This window comes from Lissotriton helveticus, chromosome 9 (genome assembly GCF_964261635.1).
Source record: "Lissotriton helveticus chromosome 9, aLisHel1.1, whole genome shotgun sequence".
Lineage (NCBI taxonomy): Eukaryota > Metazoa > Chordata > Amphibia > Caudata > Salamandridae > Lissotriton > Lissotriton helveticus.
The window spans coordinates 811,201,092-811,225,793 of NC_136070.1; the positions used below are offsets into that span (position 1 = coordinate 811,201,092).

The 24,702-nt window shown below is 46.5% G+C and overlaps 1 protein-coding gene across 20 annotated transcripts in view; it reads right to left on the reverse strand.

Annotated features, from left to right (window-relative positions):
• Positions 1 to 24,702, reverse strand: part of CLASRP (CLK4 associating serine/arginine rich protein) — a 739,455-nt gene that overhangs the window by 671,688 nt on the left and 43,065 nt on the right. For 9 of the 20 annotated variants that reach the window (XM_078660953.1, XM_078660965.1, XM_078660956.1 and 6 more), the window contains one exon: positions 3,380 to 3,597. The gene's annotated coding sequence lies outside the window, so the exon portion shown is untranslated. Of the gene's footprint in view, positions 1 to 3,370; positions 3,598 to 24,702 lie in introns of all 20 variants that reach the window. The other 11 variants (XM_078660959.1, XM_078660947.1, XM_078660949.1 and 8 more) reach the window with 2 other exon arrangements.

Genomic DNA, 24,702 nt, shown 5'->3' on the forward strand with positions numbered 1-24,702 from the left:
GCTTTAAGGCGATGTGAAAAATATTTTTAAACCATATTTCCACAGATCATTGTTACTATGTTATATAGTTTTAGCATCTAACTCCATGTTAGTGGGAAAGTCCGTAGCCATTTCATTGGGAAATGTGCTATCTGTAAATGACGGTGCACTACCACATCATGCTTAATTAATCCATTGAATAAAAGCGAGCATTTTCAAATATGAACTGAGTAACATACCTTTTCATCCTCATGAAAATGCTATTTGAGAACTAAGAGTCGAATCAGGGGTCATATGTACCCTATATGTGGGCTACATTCTTATTAGACATGGAGCAAAGTTTTTTAGTCTATTACTTCAAACTAAATAGTAGTTTTACAGCAGACCTGCTAAACCAACATATTTGAAGGTGCTCTTGTATGTGGTAATGCAGAAAACAGCAACTCAATGAAATAAAATATTTGCCTAGAATCACACAATTTGAGACCAGTTTATGGGTCAAGGGCAAGGGCATTACAGTTAGGTTGAGCAGATTATTCAAGTCACTAGACCCGCAGGTCTGGTAACATTTTTAGAATTTTTTGAGACATGTAGTGATACTACTTCTAAAGCTTGTTTGCTTAACAGCTCATTTACTTCCCGTCGTAGTCGATATTGCGTCTCTCTTTTTCAGTGATATTGTTTGAGGTGGCTTTAACTTTGCCATAGCCACATCTTGGATATTTTGTATATATTTGTCAGAGACCTTATTCCATTCATCTAGGAATTCTCAGATTCTTCCACCCACCGGTGACTTGTGTAGGAGGATACTCTGTGAGCAGTTACTTGTTTGAATGGATTCCTCCCCTGGTGCCCCCTCCTCTTCCACTTCCATGTTCACAGAAGGGTTGGCTTCTGCTTACATTGCTTCAGTGGTGCCAGTGGAAATCTTCCAGGGCAGGGCCCGCGGGTGCCCACCTTGCAAGTTTCAACAGGTGTGCCGCCGCATTGTGCACTTTCTGTAGTTTTTTTAATCTGCCCTGTGTGGCTCCAATGCAAAGTATGTTACAGTAGTCCAATTTGACACCACAAGGAGAACCGCCACACTGCCTGCCAGACTATGAATAAGTCGTAGTCTGTCTGGCTGGCGGACAGCGCAAGCTTTGGCGGAGCGGTTGTGCGGCGGTTTGCACCACTATGCCAAAATCTCGTAATTTGGCCTTAAGTAGAGACTATTCCAGTTGCAAAGGAGATGTTGAGAAGATTGCTCAACCTTGGAACGATAGTCTCCATTCCCTGGACCAGACTTCTCGGAAGAGATGGATCAGAAGGGGATCCAGATTTTAAATATAATGAGGAGAGTGTGAAATTCATCTAGGGAGGGCAGAGTGATAGTGGAGAGACCATCGTTATGGGCTGGAGCATCAAACTAGGCCTTTTGTCACTGGAATTCTTATTGTTTGTAGGAAGTAGTCAAATGTTTGCGACTGTCTTAAAAGAAGAAGGCAATCAGGTGGCAGCTTTCTAGGGAAGGAACTATGTGGGCGGATGCACGTTCCAGAGATGATAGGGATTTAACAATTTGGAAGAGTTTTCAGGTGGAACTGGATGTGGACTATAAGCTTGCGATATTCCTTCAGGGCCAAAGAGTAGGTGGCTTTACTATTGACACTGAAATCTTTACGCAATATACGTTCTAGACATTTGCAGGATTTTGTTCCAAACAGGAGCTACTCGTTAAACCGTTCTGCAGATGGTTTGGAGCAGGAAGTGAGATGTTCCTTCAATGGTGCAATCCTATCAAGTGCCCCCATGATCCAGTCTTCGAGATGTTGGTTGGCCAACTCAATGTCGTTTATAGGCCAAGTGCCCCCATTCGAGAGGGCAGTGTTAAGGGTTCTTCGGGGCGACCATCACCCATTTTCTGGTTTTACATTTAACACCCTCCTTATGGGTTACCATGGGACTGGCCAGAGTTACATTGAACAAGAAAATACAGTGATCAGAGCAAATGACCGGGATCGGGTCTCCTATTACCAGTTAGGTGGAGTTAGAGACGATTGGATCCAACAAATGTCCATTAATATGTGGATGGGGAAATCACATGTTGGAACATCTGGTGGATCTCCCGAGGAAAAACTGTATCTCTTTTCCACCCTTCGAGTTATAGATTTTGTTGCAGTGGGTTCCTTGAAAACCTCTCTGGACAAGTCTAGAACACTGGGAAACAGTGGGAGGAAATGGTTACTCTTCTGGTCCGGCAGCAGTATCTCTAGAAAGAAGAGCACTTACATCTGTTCCTCATCTAGTTGTACTTCATGCGTAACAATTTGCCAGCTGGTGCGCATACTGGTTGAATAACAATGTTAGGTTTCTAGAGCAACCATGTCTCTATGCAACCTTGTGTTTTCAAAGAGTGGAATGTACATTTTAGGTGAATAGATTTTAACTTATCAAAAGGACTGCCTTAAAAAGGGGGTTGTAACCCAGCGGACCTGTGCATCTACTGCACAGATGGTACGTTTGGCCGCATGGTCACAGGTTCAAACCCCAGTAGGACCTAAAAGCCTTTTATTTGTTTGAGGTTGATAAAATGAGTACTATTTAGTTTGTTAACAAAAATCAATTGTGTTTCAATTGCGCCATGAGACCCTCAGGTGAATGTGCACTCTACACATACACCTTTTATGTCTTAATTCTCATGTGATACAGTAGTGCTATGGAGAAGCCACAAATACAAAGGTATATGTATATGTGATGTTACTGTGCCCCAACTGTGATGCAAGACAGACCACTAATTCCTCTTCCAGCCTTTCCGATGTGATCCAGACATGTGATTGAACTTGCCCAGATCTACTCTTTCAGTAAAGCAACACTGAACCAGTCTTTCAGAAGCCAATTCGTCATGTGACTGACCATTATCGAACGATACTGGTCTTTGACAGGTGATGCTGGCATGTGATCGGTTAGTCCTTAGCCCTTGAAGCAAGTCAATGGCAAAGGTGACGTGATAGACTCTGCTCCAACTTTACTCGTGATACATGCACATGATAATACACTACGCTAGTAGTAAGACAAGTAAGAAAAGTTTTGTCTATGTGAATGCAAATATTACTAAAAATGAGTTGACTTGCTTGCTACTTGGGTCGAGTAAAGAGGTCAAATCCTATGACCTCAATAAATCTTTGTTGCAAAGGCAAGCGGATGAAGAGATGTTTCGGGGCCTGACAACGCGCAACTCTTCCAATGTTTTAAATCATTTAAATAGTCATGCAAAAAGACATCTAAATTTTACTGACAAAAGCCTTAAATAAACAATTAAAATGAATGCAAAAATAGATTCCATAAGACAACATGTACATCATGCAATAAACCAGACTTTCGGCAATGTAATTAACTGTATTATAATTACCTAACTCACAGTAGTTATGTTAACACCATCATAACAGTCCAAACCAGACATGCAGAGAACGATTGGGTGAGCTGTGGAGTTTCAGTTTAGCGTGGCTACAATTCAAAAGTACTGTAATTTATTGCCTTTGTTGGTCAGCGATGATGCAGCCGGTCTGTTGGGCAGGGAGCTTTGACTGGAGACAACAGTGCAAGGGTTCTCTATCACCTGGGTCAGACAGCCTACACCTGCAAGAAAATAAAAATATATTTCTCCTGGTTAGAATAAAACATTAGCAATTCATTGGTGTAGGAAGCTGGATCTCTATATAAAGGAAAGGTACACTGTATAGATTCCAGGCAACCCATATTGGTTTACAGAGGAAAAAATTAGAACACTATATGCTCTTTTGTGGTACAATGGGCAAGCAGTTTAGGTTTATCAGAGGGTAGTGCTAAGCATTTGCTGTACTCACAGAGGGAATAAGTAAGACACACAAAGAACAAATCCAATTTAGAGAAAGCACTCGTATTTTTATATACATGTTGATACCTTGAACTTAGTAAGCAGGTAAGTACTTTTTTAAATAAGTAAAATGTTCACTTAAATGAGTTTTTATGTGTAAGGCTCTCCCATGGGAGAAAAAGACACATACAGGTACTTGCCGTAGGTTTCTTGGTATCAGGTGGTAATTTGGGAAGGGCTAAAGTATTCCCAGCAGCTAGAGTTTACTTATTTATTTATTTATTTCGTGTGTTTTGGTATCGCGCACAGATACCCCAACGGGGTGTCCCGGCGCTCCTGTGTGATCGCATGCTGCATCAGGTGTTATGAAGGGGAAAAAATTGATCAAGAGAACAGATAAGTTTTTAAGGCTCTCCGGAAAGGTCTTTCATCCTGAATCAACCGAATGGCATTAGGTAGTTTGTTCCAGAGAGTCGCGGTCAATACTTGGAAAGTTTTCCCGCCTGAGCGGGTTTTCCTGAATCTGGGAACCACGAGGAGGTTTTTGGAGGAGGAACGGAGGGTCCGGATATTGTTATAGGGGGTCAGACAGGTGGAGAGATAAACAGAGCCCTTGCCTCTCGTGGCAAGTTGGGCCAAAACCAAAGCCTTGAATTCAGCCCTTTTCTGTATCGGCAGCCAATGAAGACTGCGACGATAGGGCGAGATATGCTCGCGTAAGGGGATACCAATAACCAGTCTGACTGCAGCATTCTGGACTGTCTGGAGGCGATGACAGAGCCCCACAGACAGGCCAGTATACAGGCCGTTAGCGTAATCCAGGTGTGAAGTAATCAATGCCTGGACTACTGTCTTCCTCGTGTTGGTAGGTAGGAAGTGGATAAACTTTTTTACCATTCTGATCTTAGTGAAGCAAGCAGCGGAGACTGTGTGGACTTGATGGTGGAATGTGAGATTAGAATCCCATCTAACCCCTAGATTTTTCACTGAGTCTTTGGGCAGGGGAGGGTCACTCAGATCAAGGGGCCACCAGATGTTAGAATCAATGGGAGAGGGCTGATGGAAAAAGAGTACCTCCGTTTTTCCTGCGTTTAGCCTTAAAAAATTGTTATCCATCCAGTGGGCAATTGTACGGAGTCAGTTTTTTAAGGGATCAAAGGTTGTGGGGGTAATACTATTATAAGAAAACAAAAGTTGGAAATCATCGGCATAAGAGGTGGCCTTCATTCCTGTTTGGCCGATGATATCAAAAAGAGGTGAAAAATAAACATTAAATAAAAGTGGACTCAGTGAGGAGCCTTGAGGGACTCCCCACCGAAACGGACGACTATCTGAGGTGAATGGGGGGGTGAACACAGCCTGCGTACGGTGGGACAGAAAAGATGGGATCCATTTTAAGGCCATGCCCTGGATACCTTTAGATTGAAGGCGGTCTAGGAGGAGGGGGTGGGAGACGGTGTCGAATACTGCTGACAAATCCAGCAGCACCAACACCGCTCTTGAACCCTCATCCATCCGCCATCGTACTGCATCAGCCATCTCTATTAGTGCAGACTCAGTGCTGTATCCTGGCCTAAAGCCGTGCTGAGAATCATGGTAAGCACCTGATGTTTCTAAGAAACCCGCTAGTTGTTGTTGCGCAAGTCTTTCGAGCACTTTTGCGGGGGCTTGTAAAAGAGAAATCGGTCTGTAATTGGAGGGTTCGCTGGGGTCGGCGTTAGCTTTCTTAATTATGGGGACTAAACGCGCGTGTTTCCAGGAATCAGGGAATATTCCCATCTGGAGCGAGTCATTCCAAATTCCATTCAAGGTGTAATTCAGAATGGAAGCTAGAGACTTGTATTGCTTAGCAGGCCAGGGGTCAAGGGGAGAGCCAGATTTACTTTTTAAAAGTTCCATCAGTGATTGATCCAGAGTAATCTCTGAGAAATCAGAGAAACGTACACCTGGGACCTGGAATGGGAGGGGGGGTGGGACAAATGTTTACGTGAGTATTATTAGGAAAGGAATCATAAATGGTAGCTATTTTATTTTCAAAGAAATCAGAAAGGCTATCGCAGAGACACTGCGACACCATTGGGGGGCGTTTTAAAGCCAAGGGATCCGTAAAAGACCTGACTATGTCAAATATTTCCCTGGTTGAGCCCTGTGAACGATTAATTTTTTCTTCAAGAAAAATTATTTTGTGTTCAATAATCTTTTTCCTATAATTTTTTAAGGCAGACTTATAAATAGATTTACGATTGGGTGAATAGGTTATTCTCCAACGTCTTTCAAGTCGTTTGCATTCTGATTTGAGGATACGGAGGTCATTGGAGTATCATGGGGCCGATGGAGTAGAGCGATAGGTTTTGATAGGCCTAATAGGGGCCAGCATGTCGATTGCAGTGGATATCCGATCATTGAAGATGGACAATCGAGTATCCAGATCAGTACTCGTTCCCAACAGATCAGTAGGTTGGAGAAGCGGGGCAAGGCTATCAGGAGAAATCTTGCTCCAGTTTCTGCCCTGAAGTTTGGCCGGACAGATGGAGCGGTCTTTAAGAAGGCCGGAGAATAAAAACGGGACCAGGAAGTGATCCGACCATGTTACTGGCACAGGGTCACAAGTGGTCAAACCATCCAGGTTAGTGCAGATCAGATCGAGGGTGTGACCAGCTTTGTGTGTAGGGCAACTGATAAGTTGATTTAGTCCTCCATCTACTAGAGTGGACACAAAATTAAGGGCGGTGGAATCCTCAGTTGTGTCGACATGGAGATTAAAGTCGCCAAGAAGGGTAAAATTGGCGTATCGCAGTGTGGCTTGTAGAACATAGTCTAGGAAAGCAGGGACGGTAAACCAAAAGACCGGAAAAGGTGAAATTGGGCATGATTTTGATACAAAAAGGGAGTGCTTCAATGCATTCCAATTGATGATAGGGGAAAGAGGAGACAGTCCAGTGGGATCTGTATATAATAGCAACACCACCTCCAGGATGTGGGCTTTGTCTATTAGCGCACACTATGCTGTAACTGGAGGGGACAGCTAAGTGTAATGCTGGATTAGTATCCTCTCCTAACCAGGTCTCGGTAAGAAACAACAAATCCCATTTGTCCTCTTACAGAGTGTGGAAAATATCAAGGGAATGTTTTACTAGGGAGCTGCAGTTTAGCAGACCGGCTTTTAATCTTGCCATGTTCGGGGTTGTCTGCATAAAAAGGCAGTTGTGCTTTAGATCGTCAGGAGGCTCAGCGGGACATTTTATAAAAGGATAATTAACATCTGTGGATAAAATCGGGGGTAAGATACAATGTCGGGGCTTCAGGGACTTCAGCATGTCACTATCATAGGAGATGTATCAAATATTGGGGTTGTGTCCTATAAAGTGGCTGGGTAGGACAACATATAATGCTTAAGAATAAGAAGGACCCGGTCACTGTTTTGGTCTGCCTATATTTTATTTTACGCAGAATCACACCCTAAGGTACTTAACCCTTGGATGTTTAACTTTCAAGTAGTTACAAATTACAGCACATTTTTTCTGAAAGTTTGAAACAAAAGTCTGAGGTTACGTTGTCGTGCACAGAACATATATTTACATAAACTATACCATTATTCACAATGAACACATTAGAAAATTATAAATAAGTGCTTTTTTTTCAATATATACAAAACATTTATCACAAACAATTATTGCTAACTTCAAGATTGTACCCTACTAAATGGTTCCACCAGGTTTTGAAAGGAAGAACTTTTTGGATTTAGTATAAACCTGGTAACACAAAGGCTTTAAGCTAAATGCACGTTTTTTATGACATTGAGCTCATGGAAGTAAAGCCTTTTGCGAAAAAAGCATTAGTTTTTTGTGAATGTCTCAAAGCCGACGCGTTTCCAAGTCCGTCATTCATTTATCGGACTTTTCTTCAGGGCTTAATAGCTGGGTACCTGTGGTGAAGTAAGGGGAGGACATACTTTAATGTGGGACCTTCACATGTATTGTCACCTATAAAATAGTTGTTTAGCCTGTGCCAATTACCTTCTTATACTGTATGGTCGAGTCTGTTGTATTTGTCTGAGACTCTTGACTGGCGTTTAAATTTTACACTGCAAAATGAAAAACAAGGGATGTGTCTCTTTAGTGTTGGGGACACTATGTTACTGCTTCTGTTTGATTGCCCAAAGTGATCAGGATAACTTACGGTTTTCAATGACTCTTGTTTCTGCCACGTGTCCTTTAAACTGGTCAATTGTTGCGAAGCTCATCGAGTGCTGTAATGTTACAACAGCGCGGTTTCAATTAGAGGGCTCACAATGTTTAGCGTCTACACTCTTTTAAGGTATCTATAACTCTACTTACTGCTGGCTTTGCTTTACTTAACAAGACGTCTTCACTTTTATCAGGGACGCTGCCTCTATAGTTCGGTTCTTGTTTTCCACAGCCGCCGGTTGCTGCAACATTTAAACAGGGCGGTTTCAGACAAGCGCTCTGCACGTTTTTACCTAGACATTATGTGAGGTTTGTTGTTACTTACTTCGCGCTTTTGCGGATTATCCGGACTTCATCTTATTATCGAGGGGGTCACTGCCTCTTTTGTTTATTCGAATGTTGCTTCCCTGCGGGCGCTGCGGAATTTAAAAGGTGGTGCAATTATTTAGAACAGTTGTTTATCTCGCGCTGCTTTCGTTATTTTCTAATCGATGACTCATTTACCTGCAATGTTTACGTGTCGCTCTTGACGTCTAGTCTGGTATCCATCCACCGGAGTGTTTGTTGGAGGTCACATGACCTGGTTTTTATATTGGGACACGTGTGCTGGTGATTGTGGGACTTGTAGTCCAACCAATTTATTCCAAAAGTGCAAGGTATTTACGACTCGCCTAACCAATCATTGGGGGCATTTTTTCACAGTGGTCATATTACAAAGGACCCTTTTAACCAGTTCTAGCATTCTCCATATTCGTTTAAACCTACACCCACGCAGTCATACTTTGCGATCAGATATGCTTCTCTTTTTAACAGTAATGTCTCCACATTCCCTCCACGTGGGGGTGCCTTTATCCCTGACAGGACGGACCATTTTCGGTCTTTTTCAGTGTGCTCAAGGTCAATGAAATGCTGAACCATGGGTGCGGTCAGCACTTTTTGCTTGATTCTTGAGCGGTGTTGGGCCAGTCTTTGACTAACTTGCTGGTTAGTTTTTCCAATGTAAAGTTTGTCGCAAGGACAAACTATTACATAAACAACGTTCTTGCTTTTACAATTTGTGAACTCATTATGGGTCCACTTGATGGTATTATATTCGAAAGTAGTGCCTTCAATGGTGCTAGCGCACGAGATGCAGGTACCACATTTGTGGTGGCCATTCACCGGATCTAAATTCCATAAGGTGCGTAAGTCACTTTTGGCTTTTGAGGTACCCAAGTCTGCTCTAATTATTTGTTGACCTATGTTCTTGTTCTTTTTCAAGGCGAACATAGGTTTAGCAAACGGAATTTCAAGGTTAGATAGCAGATGCCAGTTTTTTAACACCACTGATTTAAACTTATTTGTGAGTGGTCCATAAGTAGACACACACACCAGTTGTTCCAGTGGTTTCTTGTCTTTCTTAATTAGTAGTTCTTCTCTGGGTGTGACCCACGCAAGCTTAGTGGCGTGTTTTAACATTTTCTTAGGGTACCCTCTTTCTTTCAGTTGCTCGCACAACGTTTCAGCATGTATCAAAAAGTCCTCTTTTCTGGAGCAGTTGCGTCTGATCCACAACAGCTGACTATAGGGTAAGTTTTCTTTAAGGCTTTGTGGGTGAAAACTCCGATAGTGGAGAATGGTATTTTTGTCTGTTTTCGGTGTAAGGTAGTTATCAATTCATTATTCCGATGGAAGACCTCAACATCAAGGAATGTTAGTCGTGAATCACTACACGCCATACTAAACTTTATGTCTGGATGCCTGTTGTTTAACCATTGATGGAATTCAGTCAGTTGTAACTTTGTACCTTTCCACTGGCACCAGACGCCATCAATATAGCGATACCATCTTACGATGTGTTCGCTATATGGGTTGTTTTGGTAGATAAATCGTTCATCATACAGGGCCATGTAGAGGACCGCCATCTCCGGGGCTTAAGGACACCCCATGGCGGTCCCCTTCACCTGCATGTAGAAGGTATCCATGAATCTGAAAAAGTTCCGTTTGAGTGCTAGGATGGCCAACTCGATTATAAAATTAGTTGGAACTCTTTGGGGTTTGGGCCTTGTGTCTAGAAAAAACTCAATGGCTTCCAGTCCCTGATCTTGGGGGATTTGGGTGTATAACGAATTAACGTCAAATGCCACCATCAGCTCATTGTTGTCATTGAATGGTAGGTTTTCAATTTTGTTGATGAAGTCCACCGTATCTTTTATATACGACTTGACTTCACTCATGAAAGGTTTTAGGAATATATCCACGTATTTGGCCAGAGGCTCTAGGATGGACTCGCACCCGGAGACTATGGGTCTTCCGGGTGGGTTCTGTAGGTCTTTATGCACCTTTGGTAGGAAATAGTTTACTGGAACTCTTGGATTCTTTTTGTTCAAGTAATCGAATTCCTTGGGGCCTAATATGCCTTCATCCAATCCTTCCTTTAATTTGATTTGTATTTCATTTTGTATCTTGCTGGTGGGATCTTCTGTTAGCAAAGGGCACCCCCTTTGTCGGCGGTGAAGCCGGCCGACAAAGGGGGTGCCCTGGTGGTTTGGCAGAAAGAGAAATATGTAGAGGAAGCCAATAGACAAATTGGCAATACTGAATGGTATAGGAAATTAACAGAAGATCCCACCAGCAAGATACAAAATGAAATACAAATCAAATTAAAGGAAGGATTGGATGAAGGCATATTAGGCCCCAAGGAATTCGATTACTTGAACAAAAAGAACCCAAGAGTTCCAGTAATCTATATCCTACCAAAGGTGCATAAAGACCTACAGAACCCGCCCGGAAGACCCATACTCTCGGGGTGCGAGTCCATCCTAGAGCCTCTGGCCAAATACGTGGATATATTCCTAAAACCTTTCATGAGTGAAGTCAAGTCGTATATAAAAGATACGGCGGACTTCATCAACAAAATTGAAAACCTACCTTTCAATGACAACAATGAGCTGATGGTGGCATTTGACGTTAATTCGTTATACACCCAAACCCCCCAAGATGAGGGACTGGAAGCCATTGAGTTTTTTCTAGACACAAGGCCCAAACCCCAAAGAGTTCCAACTAATTTTATAATCGAGTTGGCCACCCTAGCACTCAAACGGAACTTTTTTAGATTCATGGATACCTTCTACATGCAGGTGAAGGGGACCGCCATGGGGTGTCCTTATGCCCCAGAGATGGCGGTCCTCTACATGGCCCTGTATGAGGAACGATTTATCTACCAAAACAACCCATATAGCGAACACATCGTAAGATGGTATCGCTATATTGATGACGTCTGGTGCCAGTGGAAAGGTACAAAGTTACAACTGACTGAATTCCATCAATGGTTAAACAACAGGCATCCAGACAAAGTTTAGTATGACGTGTAGTGATCAACGACTAACATTCCTTGATGTTGAGGTCTTCCATCGGAATAATGAATTGATAACTACCTTACACCGAAAACAAACAGACAAAAATACCATTCTCCACTATCGGAGTTTTCACCCACAAAGCCTTAAAGAAACTTACCCTATAGTCAGCTGTTGCGGATCAGACGCAACTGCTCCAGAAAAGAGGACTTTTTGATACATGCTGAAACGTTGTGCGAGCAACTGAAAGAAAGAGGGTACCCTAAGAAAATGTTAAAACATGCCACTAAGCGTGCGTGGTTCACACCCAGAGAAGAACTACTAATTAAGAAAGACAAGAAACCACTGGAACAACTGGTGTGTGTGTCTACTTATGGACCACTCACAAATAAGTTTAAATCAGTGGTGTTAAAAAACTGGCATCTGCTATCTAACCTTGAAATTCCGTTTGCTAAACCTATGTTCGCCTTGAAAAAGAACAAGAACATAGGTCAACAAATAATTAGAGCAGACTTGGGTACCTCAAAAGCCAAAAGTGACTTACGCACCTTATGGAATTTAGATCCGGTGAAAGGCCACCACAAATGTGGTACCTGCATCTCGTGCGCTAGCACCATTGAAGGCACTACTTTCGAATATAATACCATCAAGTGGACCCATAATGAGTTCACAAATTGTAAAAGCAAGAACGTTGTTTATGTAATAGTTTGACCTTGCGACAAACTTTACATTGGAAAAACTAACCAGCAAGTTAGTCAAAGACTGGCCCAACACCGCTCAAGAATCAAGCAAAAAGTGCTGACCGCACCCATGGTTCAGCATTTCATTGACCTTGAGCACACTGAAAAAGACCTAAAATGGTCCGTCCTGTCAGGGATAAAGGCACCCCCACGTGGAGGGAATGTGGAGACATTACTGTTAAAAAGAGAAGCATATCTGATCGCAAAGTATGACTGCGTGGGTGTAGGTTTGAACGAATATGGAGAATGCTAGAACTGGTTAAAAGGGTCCTTTGTAATATGACCACTGTGAAAAAATGCCCCCAATGATTGGTTAGGCGAGTCGTAAATACCTTGCACTTTTGGAATAAATTGGTTGGACTACAAGTCCCACAATCACCAGCACACGTGTCCCAATATAAAAACCAGGTCATGTGACCACCAACAAACACTCCGGCGGATGGATACCAGACTAGACGTCAAGAGCGACAGGAAAACATTGCAGGTAAATGAGTCATCGATTAGAAAATAACGAGAGCAGCGCGAGATAAACAACTGTTCTAAATAATTGCACCACCTTTTAAATTCCGCAGTGCCCGCAGGGAAGCAACATTCGAATAAACAAAAGAGGCAGTGACCCCCTCGATAATAAGATGAAGTCCGGATAATCCGCAAAAGCGCGAAGTAAATAACAACAAACCTCACATAATGTCTAGGTAAAAACGTGCAGAGCGCTTGTCTGAAACCGCCCTGTTTAAATGTTGCAGCAACCGGCGGCTGTGGAAAACAAGAACCGAACTATAGAGGCAGCGTCCCTGATAAAAGTGAAGACGTCTTGTTAAGTAAAGCAAAGCCAGCAGTAAGTAGAGTTATAGATTCCTTAAAAGAGTGTAGACGCTAAACATTGTGAGCCCTCTAATTGAAACCGCGCTGTTGTAACATTACAGCACTCGATGAGCTTCGCAACAATTGACCAGTTTAAAGGACACGTGGCAGAAACAAGAGTCATTGAAAACCGTAAGTTATCCTGATCACTTTGGGCAATCAAACAGAAGCAGTAACATAGTGTCCCCAACACTAAAGAGACACATCCCTTGTTTTTCATTTTGCAGTGTAAAATTTAAACGCCAGTCAAGAGTCTCAGACAAATACAACAGACTCGACCATACAGTATAAGAAGGTAATTGGCACAGGCTAAACAACTATTTTATAGGTGACAATACATGTGAAGGTCCCACATTAAAGTATGTCCTCCCCTTACTTCACCACAGGTACCCAGCTATTAAGCCCTGAAGAAAAGTCCGATAAATGAATGACGGACTTGGAAACGCGTCGGCTTTGAGACATTCACAAAAAACGAATGCTTTTTTCGCAAAAGGCTTTGTCAAATACTTCCATGAGCTCAATGTCATAAAAAACGTGCATTTAGCTTAAAGCCTTTGTGTTACCAGGTTTATACTAAATCCAAAAAGTTCTTCCTTTCAAAACCTGGTGGAACCATTTAGTAGGGTACAATCTTGAAGTTAGCAATAATTGTTTGTGATAAATGTTTTGTATATATTGAAAAAAAAGCACTTATTTATAATTTTCTAATGTGTTCATTGTGAATAATGGTATAGTTTATGTAAATATATGTTCTGTGCACGACAACGTAACCTCAGACTTTTGTTTCAAACTTTCAGAAAAAATGTGCTGTAATTTGTAACTACTTGAAAGTTAAACATCCAAGGATTAAGTACCTTAGGGTGTGATTCTGCGTAAAATAAAATATAGGCAGACCAAAACAGTGACCGGGTCCTTCTTATTCTTAAGCACTATCATAGGAGATAGCAGAAGGGTTACTATGCGTGATGGTACCTGCGTCTATGGTCGCAGTCTGGTCGCGGACAGGCGCAGACGAGCAGGACTCTGGCACGACTCCGGCACAGGTCCGGCGCGTCCGCTGATCGCGTCCGCTGCGCGGAGGCATACCATCCGTTTTTATAGTGGCCAAACGGGTGCCTTCAAAGGCTGCCCCAATCGAAGATGGCCGCTGCAATAATTCCGAGCAGCCAAGACAGCGCTACCTCAGCGTTTATATCGGCTGATGTAGTTGACAGTCTTGGGGATGAGGGGAACAGTTTCCAGACTAGCGGGCAGCAAGGGGCAAGGGAAGGATATAATCACCGCTTTTCGATCGAGCGGGGCAATCACTTCAATGCCAATTAAATGCAGTGGCTGAGCTTTGTTTATCAAGCTGAACTATGCGAGATTAAAAGGCTGAGAGAACAGCTAGTAAAAGCGTGCAAGGTAAGACTGAACGAAACCCAAAATACAACAACCTCCCGGCTCACGCCTCAGGAGGGGATAACAAACACAGCAGGATTAGAGAACCTATCCGCCTGTTTCCTTTTATAGTGGCCAATCGGGTGCCTTCAAAGGCTGCCCCAATCGAAGATGGCCGCTGCAATAATTCCGAGCAGCCAAGACAGCGCTACCTCAGCGTTTATATCGGCTGATGTAGTTGACAGTCTTGGGGATGAGGGGAACAGTTTCCAGACTAGCGGGCAGCAAGGGGCAAGGGAAGGATATAATCACCGCTTTTCGATCGAGCGGGGCAATCACTTCAATGCCAATTAAATGCAGTGGCTGAGCTTTGTTTATCAAGCTGAACTATGCGAGATTAAAAGGCTGAGAGAACAGCTAGTAAAAGCGTGCAAGGTAAGACTGAACGAAACCCAAAATACAACAACCTCCCGGCTCACGCCTCAGGAGGGGATAACAAACACAGCAGGATTAGAGAACCTATCCGCCTGTTTCCTTTTATAGTGGCCAATCGGGTGCCTTCAAAGGCTGCCCCAATCGAAGATGGCCGCTGCAATAATTCCGAGCAGCCAAGACAGAGCTACCTCAGCGTTTATATCGGCTGATGTAGTTGACAGTCTTGGGGATGAGGGGAACAGTTTCCAGACTAGCGGGCAGCAAGGGGCTAGGGAAGGATATAACCACCGCTTTTCGATCGAGCGGGGCAATCACTTCAATGCCAATTAAATGCAGTGGCTGAGCTTCGTTTATCAAGCTGAACTATGTGAGATTAAAAAGCTGAGAGAACAGCTAGTAAAAGCGTGCAAGGTAAGACTGAACGAAACCCAAAATACAACAACCTCCCGGCTCACGCCTCAGGAGGGGATAACAAACACAGCAGGATACTTGCCCTGGGGAATCTGTGTGCAAAGGTGCTGGTCGCGTTGGCAGCCTTATGCGCTACACTAAAGGAGAGACAGGGCCACCTACAAATAAGCTGCAGAGAAAGAGATGAGGACAAGTCCGGGAGTTCCCAACAGGGGTGCTCAAATTCACAAGGGTGTTGCGAGGAAGGCAGCACAGTGTTATCGAGAACCCGGGCCGGGGTGCTCAGGTGCAGAATGGTTAGATCAGCTAGGCTGGTCAGTAGTAGATCCTTGCTGCTGTTGGTCTCGCCAGTTGAGTGTGCAAAAAACCAGAACAGCTGGGCCACTCTGGAAGTGGGTTTCTGAGGTGCGGGCGTCCCTTGATGGCTGCTCGGTTGCGGCGGAGTCTGAATTGGCCTAAACCAGGCTTTTGTTGCTGCAAGGGGTCTGGTATCCCAGGCATTGGTGCTGCGCGGCGCTGGTTCATCTTTGGCGGAGAGAGAAATCGGACCTTCTAGAAAATGTGGACTTCTTCTTGGGCAGCTGGTGTGTTAGTATGACCCGGGGGGGCGACAGCACTGTACAAGGACTCTGTTGTTTTGGTGATCGCAGACTGCAAGGGAGTAAGTAGCTCCTCTACTCCAAGGGAGATTGCTGGCAGTTTGCAAAGAGCAGTCTACAGAGGTTCTTGGTAGAGTTTCAGCTGTAGGACGAGTCGGTTTCTTCACTATTGTCAAGATTGGCGCAGCCAGGGTTTGGCATCTAAAAGTCCAAGGCCAGTTTTCGGGTCTTGTTTCAGCGGCTCATCTTTGTCCTCTTTTTCTTTTCAGTCGAATCAGAGTTTCTGGCACCAGGGATGTCATTAAAATACTCTAGGAGTGTTATGGGGAGCGACAGGCCGTAGCCAATGGGCTACCCACCTTTAGGGTGACTACACCCCCTATATGACCACTTACTTTGGGAAGTGGGCATAACCCTGACCCGGTGAACCTAATTACACCAAAATCCAAGAAAGTGGAATTCTAGATTTAGTGATCACATCAGGAAGCCCACCTTAGAAGCGGAACTGGCCTGATAGTAAACATGCCTTGGGAGTAGCTAATTTTCCTGCCTGTGCTAGTTCCAAATGGGCCCCGGGCAGGGGGTGGCATTTCCCCTGTCTGGGGAAAGCCTGGGTTGCATATCAAAGGGTGAGAAAGCAAAAGACACAACATTGATGGACGGAATGCAGAACAAATCAAAACATTCACCTCCAGTCAAGAGATCTGGGTTAAATCCAGCATTCTTTTGCTCACCATGCCACCCGCACATCAAAGGCGGCAGAGGCCTTTGAAGCCTCCTACCTGGTTATGCTGATCACTTAGCCTTCCTGCTTGGAGGTGACAACAGATCCAGCTGGAGCAGGCATTGTTTCTGCCCTCAGAGCGTGGGCTCTCACCTGCAGGAGTTCCAAGACCCGTCTGTGGGGGCAGGCTGGTCTATACCAGTCAGCCAGCACACTAGTGGCTGGCCGGTTTTCAGGGGATACCTCTAAGGTACCCTCTAGGTGCATGTATTATTAAATCCATCTCTGGAATCAGTGTGGGCTTATTAATACACCATTTTTTATACCAAACATCTTTGGTTCAGTGAAGCCATCATGTAGCTGAGGAACTCTAAATTACCAGTGCCCAGTACATATACTCAAGATGGCTTTCCTGTTCTCTTACAATGTCCAAGAACCGAATTGGACATCACAGGGGCATAGCTGCTCATGCAGATATGTCCTCATGTGTAATATAAAGGGGTGACTTACATATATCAATCAAACAATGCCAGCGTTATTCGATATTTGTAGATAAAATCATAAAAGCAAACAATTTAAAACAACAGTATTATTATATACACCCTTTGTAATAAAAAATACATTACTCAGGGATACGATTAGTTCCTCCAGTTTAATTTGCAGATACGTTTTATCTTCTCCAGTAAATTTCATACGGCAATATTATTCCTGAAGTTAAGAATGCTTTTAAAAAAAGATGCAATCGACTTTGCGAAACAATTATTATCTAAAAGTTGCCATGTTAAAAACGCTGGCCTGCATTGTCTCAACCCCAACAATCATAAAACAGGTAAGATCCATCTTTTTCTTTGCATTACACAAAATTGACAAAATAAAACCACATGCATAGTTGTTTGTTGAGATTGTTTATCACAAGGGCAACTACTTAGTGTAGGAGACCAGTCATTTGGTTCGGGAAAAGTTATCAACCGATGATAGAGACCAAGTCTGAAACGGGTTAAAACAAATTGATCGAACCCGCTTAATGTGTAATTTAAGTACATCTGTATACCATAAGAAATAAGTATGAGTTGATTCGACTGAACAGATGGCTTAACTGCCTCGGTACTAAGTCTACTTGCCTCCATGTGTGTCAAACAACATTTTTAAGATGTTTTTTGGTAACAGAATGTAAAATCCCAGGGTTGTTAAAATATTCAGAGTGGCCAATGTCATTCATAAACATTTTTATGTTATTCAGCCATGGAATCTCCATGGCCCAATCTAATGTAAGACTATCTTTCAGTATATCACAATTGTTGGACTTGGCCTTTTCCCCCCAAAATTTTTCGCTTTTGACCCCCTTATCTGGATTGTCTCCCCCATGGGATTAAACCTGTATAGGCCATGAGTGGTGTGAGACACCTTGTGAAAATGTAATTACCTGACATAATGTGAGCACTTGTAAAATCCCCCATTTTAAAACTGCACCCCCATTTTAAAACTGCACCTGACTGAAATGTATTGCTTTTAAAATGGATGCCATGGCCATGGGTTTTGCCACTGGACTGACATAGGTCAGCGGTCTAGATAATATTACCCAGCAACCCCTAGCTTTTGGAGGGAAAGCCTGGCACCCAGGGTGCTCACCCCCTCCCCTAGAACCAGTTTAGGCTAGATGTGCCAACATTCTAGAAGGTCCTGGCACTGCCTGGGAGGAGGGTATAAATAGGGTGAAGTGTCACCAGAGAGTCAGTCAGCGCTGGGACAAGGAAGGGAGGGGGACCTGCTGTGAGGTGCTACCGCCACATGGGCCTGTGAGCTGGGCCCTGTACCCCTAAAACCCCCCTCTGCTGTCCCCTGGGCCCCTGACAAGGGAGGGTCCCAACCCAGGTCACTGACGCTGTTTGGACCGGGTACCACGCCAGCATTGCGTGAGGAAGCGCCCAGGAGGTGAGGAGTGTGCCCCTGAGGCGGACTGCGGGACTGTTTACCCCCCTGTGAGGAGTGCTGCCAAGTGCTGTAAACTGCAGTATCGTCCCCTAAGCGCTGGGTGTCCAAAGACTGTTGCTGCCTGTGGAGCTGCCCGGGGAGGATTGTGCCCCCAAGGGACTGTGCCCTGTGATTGGTGTGGCCCTCGAAGTGCTGACCCAAGAGTGGAGGAGTGAGGCAGTGGTGAGAGGAGGTGGACGCACTGAGAGCAGCTAGTTTGTCTTGAAGGCAGACAGTCACTTCAGAGAGACGTTCCCCCTTCAACCTCTGACCAATCCCTCCCCATACATCAATTGCTGAAAAGAAAAGCTACCAGCGTGTGAAGGAAGACCCTTTCAAGTCTGCACCCCTGTGAAAGCTGACAGGACACTCTTACTGAAGATCTCCCTAACTTCCCATGCCCAGCGCTGCACCTACCAGCGTGAAAGAACAGCTGTGAACCCCGTGACGTGGCTGGAGTTCCTTGTCGTGCCCGGGGGAAGTCGTGGGACTGTGGAGCCTTAGGTGTCCTGAGGAGCGAAGGCGCTGCTTGCGCACATCCTTCCTGTGAAGCCGGTGAGGGAAGTGACTGACTGTGGGACCCCGGGGCACCGGCCGCGTTGATTGAAGTAAGAAAGCGCTTCCGCGCATGTCCCCAGCGAGATCACTACTTGAGGCAGGAGGGGCCTAGGTTTGGGCAGGCCCAGAAGAGCAGCGTCCTTCCTGTGAGCGGCCGCTAGAGGAGGCGGGAGAAGAGCGAGCGCTTCCGCGCATGCCCGGTGGGGAAGTGTATCGCCGGAGAAGAGCCGGCCGCGTCACCGGAGGAGCGCCGCGACGGAGCTTCAGTCAGCAGACCCCTCGAAGGAGGCAGAAGCGCCGCAACGGTCGTTTTGGTGGGGAGCCTTGGGCTGGGATAGCCTTTCCTGTCTTCCCCCGCCCGCCCCGACTGCTACAAGACTCCATCAACACCGCGCGAAGAGGGAAAACACCCGCTAACTCACCTTCTATCTAAAAAGTAAGCCGGGTAGAGAGGGAGCGGGAGGCGGCAGCACCGGTTGTCTAGAAACACCGGAACAGCGGGACTAAGACCCAAATGATTAACTGACAAGTCCCAGAAAGCATAACACGTGGAATTGGGCTAGTGATCCGCCCAGCCCACGTGAAACTAACTGCTAATTGACTCAGAGGAGAGAGGAGAAAGGTGTGCAGGGGACAACAGGGTTCCTGAATAAAAACTCCTACAGCTTATTATTAATTGAGAAAGTAGATCCTCCACCAGAAAGGTGTAGCCTGTAAGTTAACCAGGGGGAGAGCCTTGCTAATTCTACTGTGTCTTCCCTTTTAGCCACATAACTGGTGGGTTATGCTGAGAAGATCTACATCAGGTAGAGGTCTGTTGAGTTGAGCAGATACCCAAGAGCTGTGGGGTAATGTACTTGCCTATGAGTTGTTTAATGACATATTGAAATTAATGTCTTTGGTGATGGGGGTCCAATGATAATGTGCTGTGATGACATGCCCAGTGTTACGCCTAAGCTAGGGGATTGATGCCCAAGTGCAGTGGGATCCAAGCCTGGTTCAAATGTTATTGATGCCAATGCACTACCTGATGTTTGTGTTGCAGGTTGGGGGCTAAGAAGTCATGTTCCCCAGGTCTTTTCCCTAAGGGAATAGCACTGGGGTTCTGTATGCCCTGTAGAGCTTGCGAAGGTGGCTTAATAGTCCTATGGTTATACCCGCCTGCTAGTGGATGCTGGTAGGCCATGATGTCTTTTCTTACAGGGGTTATGCAGGATGCCGTCTGCTGTAATTACAGCCGCTACCAAGGATGAAGGCCTGAGTTGGCCCTGCCTGACGCATAGTTCCCTAGAGGGAGGGGGGAAGAAACCTGATGTTTTATTACAGGTGTTCCTATCTAATGTTAATGCCAGGTGATTCCTATTCTTTTTGCAGGAGTCGCCAATGCCAGCTAATTTTGGGTTCTTATCCCTAATGTTTGATTGCATGTTTAATGGGCGAATACGCCAAGTGCATTTTTCCCTTATATAGGTGTCACTGATGTTTCGTGCCAAATGCTAACCTGTTTATATTTCAGCTAGACACTATGGACTATGGACTAAATCCTTTTTATCCCATGTAAATAATCCCCCTCTGAAGTACTTGGCTCTGGTGCCAGTTGGCGCCGTGTTATGATGACACTGTTGATGCATTTTTGCCTTGCAGGTTGGAGATACTAAACTACTTAATTTTCCAACTCAAATTGGTGTCCTGCCTCTTCTGTGGTGTGCCTGGTGTGTTGACTGAGGGTACTGCGTGAGTGCTTCACATGTCCTCCAAGTTTGGCCTGCCCGCTTGATGCCATGCTACCCCCTTTGAGACTTGGGCAACCCCCAGTTCCAACAACAATTAAAAAAAAATTGGGGGGGGGGGTAGTCCAGATCCTGTGCCACAACAGGACCGGTTGAATTATTATTAGGTCAGAAATATAGGGCAATCCTAGTTCTGAGCGGCATACATAGGTGGTAGTACTATCCGGAACCGCCAAAAGTTATTTTAAAAAGGCATTCTCTACTTGTTGAATAGATTTAGTATCCCGGTAACCCCACACACCTGCACCATACATTGCTATGCTGGTACATTTTGCCCTATATATTTGTAGAAGTTCCACAGGGGGTTTTCTACCCAGCTTTCTTGCAAAATTGGCCAGGGCTGCAGTAGCTTTCATAAAAAGCTCCTATTATTTACTGCCTGGTGCCATGTCCCCTTGTTGTCAAAGAAAATACCTAAATAGGGAAATATTATAGTGGGTTTCACCTTTGCATTGCCAATAAAAATGCCTCTGCACCCAGAACTATTTCTGCCGCACTTCATTACATAGGTGTTTAAAAATGTTAACGCGAAGATCCAGCCTCTCCATGTACCTCGTGTAACTAGTAAGTAATCTTTGGAGGCCTAGTTGAGTGTGGGCCATCAGCACTGCATCGTCTGCGTACAAGAGGGCAGGTATAGGACTATTGTTTATTTTTGGCAAGTCCTGGCACTCCTCTATCAGCATTTGTTCCAAGCCATTAGTGTAAAGTGTAAATAAAAAAAGGTGCCAGGGGTGGCTTCGCGAGCGGCAATGGCGGTCGCAGCTTGTTAGAGCTCCCGCCGGCCCGCACTTGATCCGGCTAATTATCCTGGCCCCCGGACCCAATACTCACAACCCTTGTGGGGCGGACATTGCTGGTGGTGCCAGGGATCCTCCGGTGCCGTCGGCAGAGATCCTGGGTGATCGGACGCGCCAGACCAGAGAAACGAGGAGTGAGGCCTTGCATGCCGGAGTGACGCCAGGACCTCGATTTTGGAGATTCCCGGCCGGACGGCCTCTGTATGGGTCGGCTGGCCCACCGCTTGCCATTGACCTTCGCTACCCTGAGGGCCGAGGGACAACCGACGATTCTCTTCCTGGGGCCCCGCTGGGGGGGTGTGCTTTCCTGGCGCTGTGACCCTGCCTGCTCGGCTGCGGCAGCCCTGTGATCCGGGTGCAGCCGCGGCCTCGAGTTTTGCGACCCCCGCCGCGGGAGCTTTCACCTGCGCCTGCTGGGGCACTGCTGTACTCGGAGCGAACCTCCCCTGCTGCCTACACACAACAGAAGTCCCGAAGGTGGCTGGACAATAGCGGGCAGCCCGGAGCGCCTTGGCTGGCTACGTGCCTAGGGGCGAACTGTGAGTACCCCCCCCTGGGTCCCTGGGCACTGCAGGAGTTTGGGCCAACGCTGTAGCGCCCGCAAATTGTGGCGGAGGGACACTGCCCAGCCCGCAGGGTGTAGGGGGCGCAGACCGTTGGCGAGTGGGGAGCTGGTATCGGGGCCTGCCTTGACCTGGCCCGGACGCAGGATTCCACCAGGGATACGACCATCCGGCCCCCACAGTGGAAAGGAAGCTGCTGCGTGGTCCTCCCCTGATAGACTTAGCGGAGGTGCTTGGGGCCCCTGCGCTGCCACCTCTGCATACATAGTTGGCGGCTCACGAGGAACTCGCAGCCATGACCAGGGGAGGTGGCGGCCTCACCAAGCAGGCGACAATTGACAAGTTCACCGGGCCCAGTGGGGGCCCTGGACCATCAGGAGGTGGGCAACCGGGAGGGGGGCCGGACAACACAGCACTTATGGCGGCCATCACCCAGTCAAGGGACATGCTAGATGCAAAAATAGGTGCAGTGGGCGCTGATGTCACCCTATTGCGCCAAGACTTGCGGAATGCCATAGCACGAATCACGGAGGCCGAGTCCAGGGTGTTGGTAGTGGAGGACGACGTAGGCACCCTCAAGAAGAAAATGGCGGCAATGGAAACTGCGCAACGGGGCCTGGCGCTCCGAGTGGAGGATGTTGAAGGGCGCGCACGCCGCAACAACCTCCGTTTCATTGGTTTTCCGGAACGATGCGAGAAGGGTAACATGGAACAATTCCTCACGCAGTGGCTGGGGTCCTGGCTACCCCCGGGGGCTTTATCCAACTGCTTCGTTATTGAACGCGCACACCGCGCCTTGACACAGATGCCACCGGAAGGCGAACGGCCCAGGGCAGTAATTGCTAGACTTCTGAACTACCATGACCGAGATGTCATCCTGAGGGAAGCAAGAACCAGAGAGGCTCTTCTTTACGAAAATCGAAAGATAATGATCTTCCCTGACTATACGAAGCTAGTGCAACAGCAGCGCCAATCATTTATGGCCGCAAAAGCGAAACTGCGAGGTCTCAAACTCCAATACTCCCTGCTGTACCCAGCGCGCCTGAGGGTGATTTTCCAATCGCAAACACTATTTTTCGACACTCCGGAGGACCTGTTCAAATGGACCGACGAAACAGTGAGGATCAGGCCGAATTCTCAACCGAGTCTGAACCCGGGCTCTTCGAGGGGGTCATCGCCGGAACGGGGGGGGGGGGGTGAGACGACCAAACACAGGAGGAACCGGCGCTCTAAGTCACGAAAGCGGTCGGCCTCCGTCAGTGGCACCCAGGACAGTGGAAGAATCGAGGACTCGGATCACTCTGGAACAGATCATGGCCAGCTATGAAGACTCGGCACCCCTCTGTACACTTGGCATGACAGGTTCTGGCTAACGGCGAAAGGGCTCTTGAGGCTCGATAGACTGGTAGCATCTTGGCTGCCTCAAGATTGATTTGCGGCTGATCATTGTTCATGGGTGGGGTTGTGGGATGGGGTTCGGGGACTACATATGAGGGGCTACTGCTCTCCTACTGATGTGGGAGGTAATGGGGGAGGAGGGATGAGGTTACTGGTTTCTGGGGAGTTGGGATCCATTGGCATGACTGGTTCTGGGCCCTCTGTTTTGGACTCGGGGTTACTCATGCCGCGACAGGTACTTCATGGTTTCTTGAGGTATGGGGGGGGGGGGGGGTGCGGGTGGCCGGGAACGAGGCCGCTGAGTTGGGACCGAGACATGTTCAGGAATGTGAAGACAATAAATTGATGGTTGGTTTTGGGGTGGGGCGAGAGCTGCTCGCCGTGTTCACTTGGGGTTCTGGGGCGGGAGGGTGGGACTGCACGTGTGTTTTGCAATGGTGTTCATTACAGTGCGCAATGAGTGGCAATGGCGTGGACGGCCTGCTTGGTGGGTCCCACTTGCCTATGGCTGAAACGACTCATAGACTCCCCGAGGCGTCTCTGCGGGTGATCACGTGGAATGTCAGGGGGATGCTGGACAAGATTAAGCGTGGGGCGGTGTTGCGCTGGGGGAAAAGAGAGAGTGCTGATGTATTCTTGCTCCAGGAAACCCACATGATGGGCTCGAGGGTGCTGGGTCTACAGAGGTTCGGCTATCATCAAGTATTTCATGCCGGGTTTTCCCGGGGATCCAGAGGAGTGGCCATTTTGATACATCGCAGGGTGGCCTATGTCCATGAGAAGCAGTGGATGGACCCACAGGGTCGCTATATCTTTGTCAAGGGCATGATAGGCACTGAGTCTGTGGTCTTTGGGAGTGTCTATGCCCCCCCCCCTGCAGTGGGCCCTGGCTGAGAAGCTGTTCACAGTGTGGGAGGACATCCCCGAATCCCTGGCGGTGGTTGGGGGTGATTGGAATGATGTGATGGACGTGTGTGTGGATCGCAGGCGGCGCCAGGAAGTAGGTGAGACCACCCCTCCCCCCCACACACCAGATTGCATGCTATGACTGAGGGATTGGGCTGGACGGATACCTGGAGACATATGCACCCTACAGCACGCGAGTATACATATGTATCTGCTGTGCATGGCTC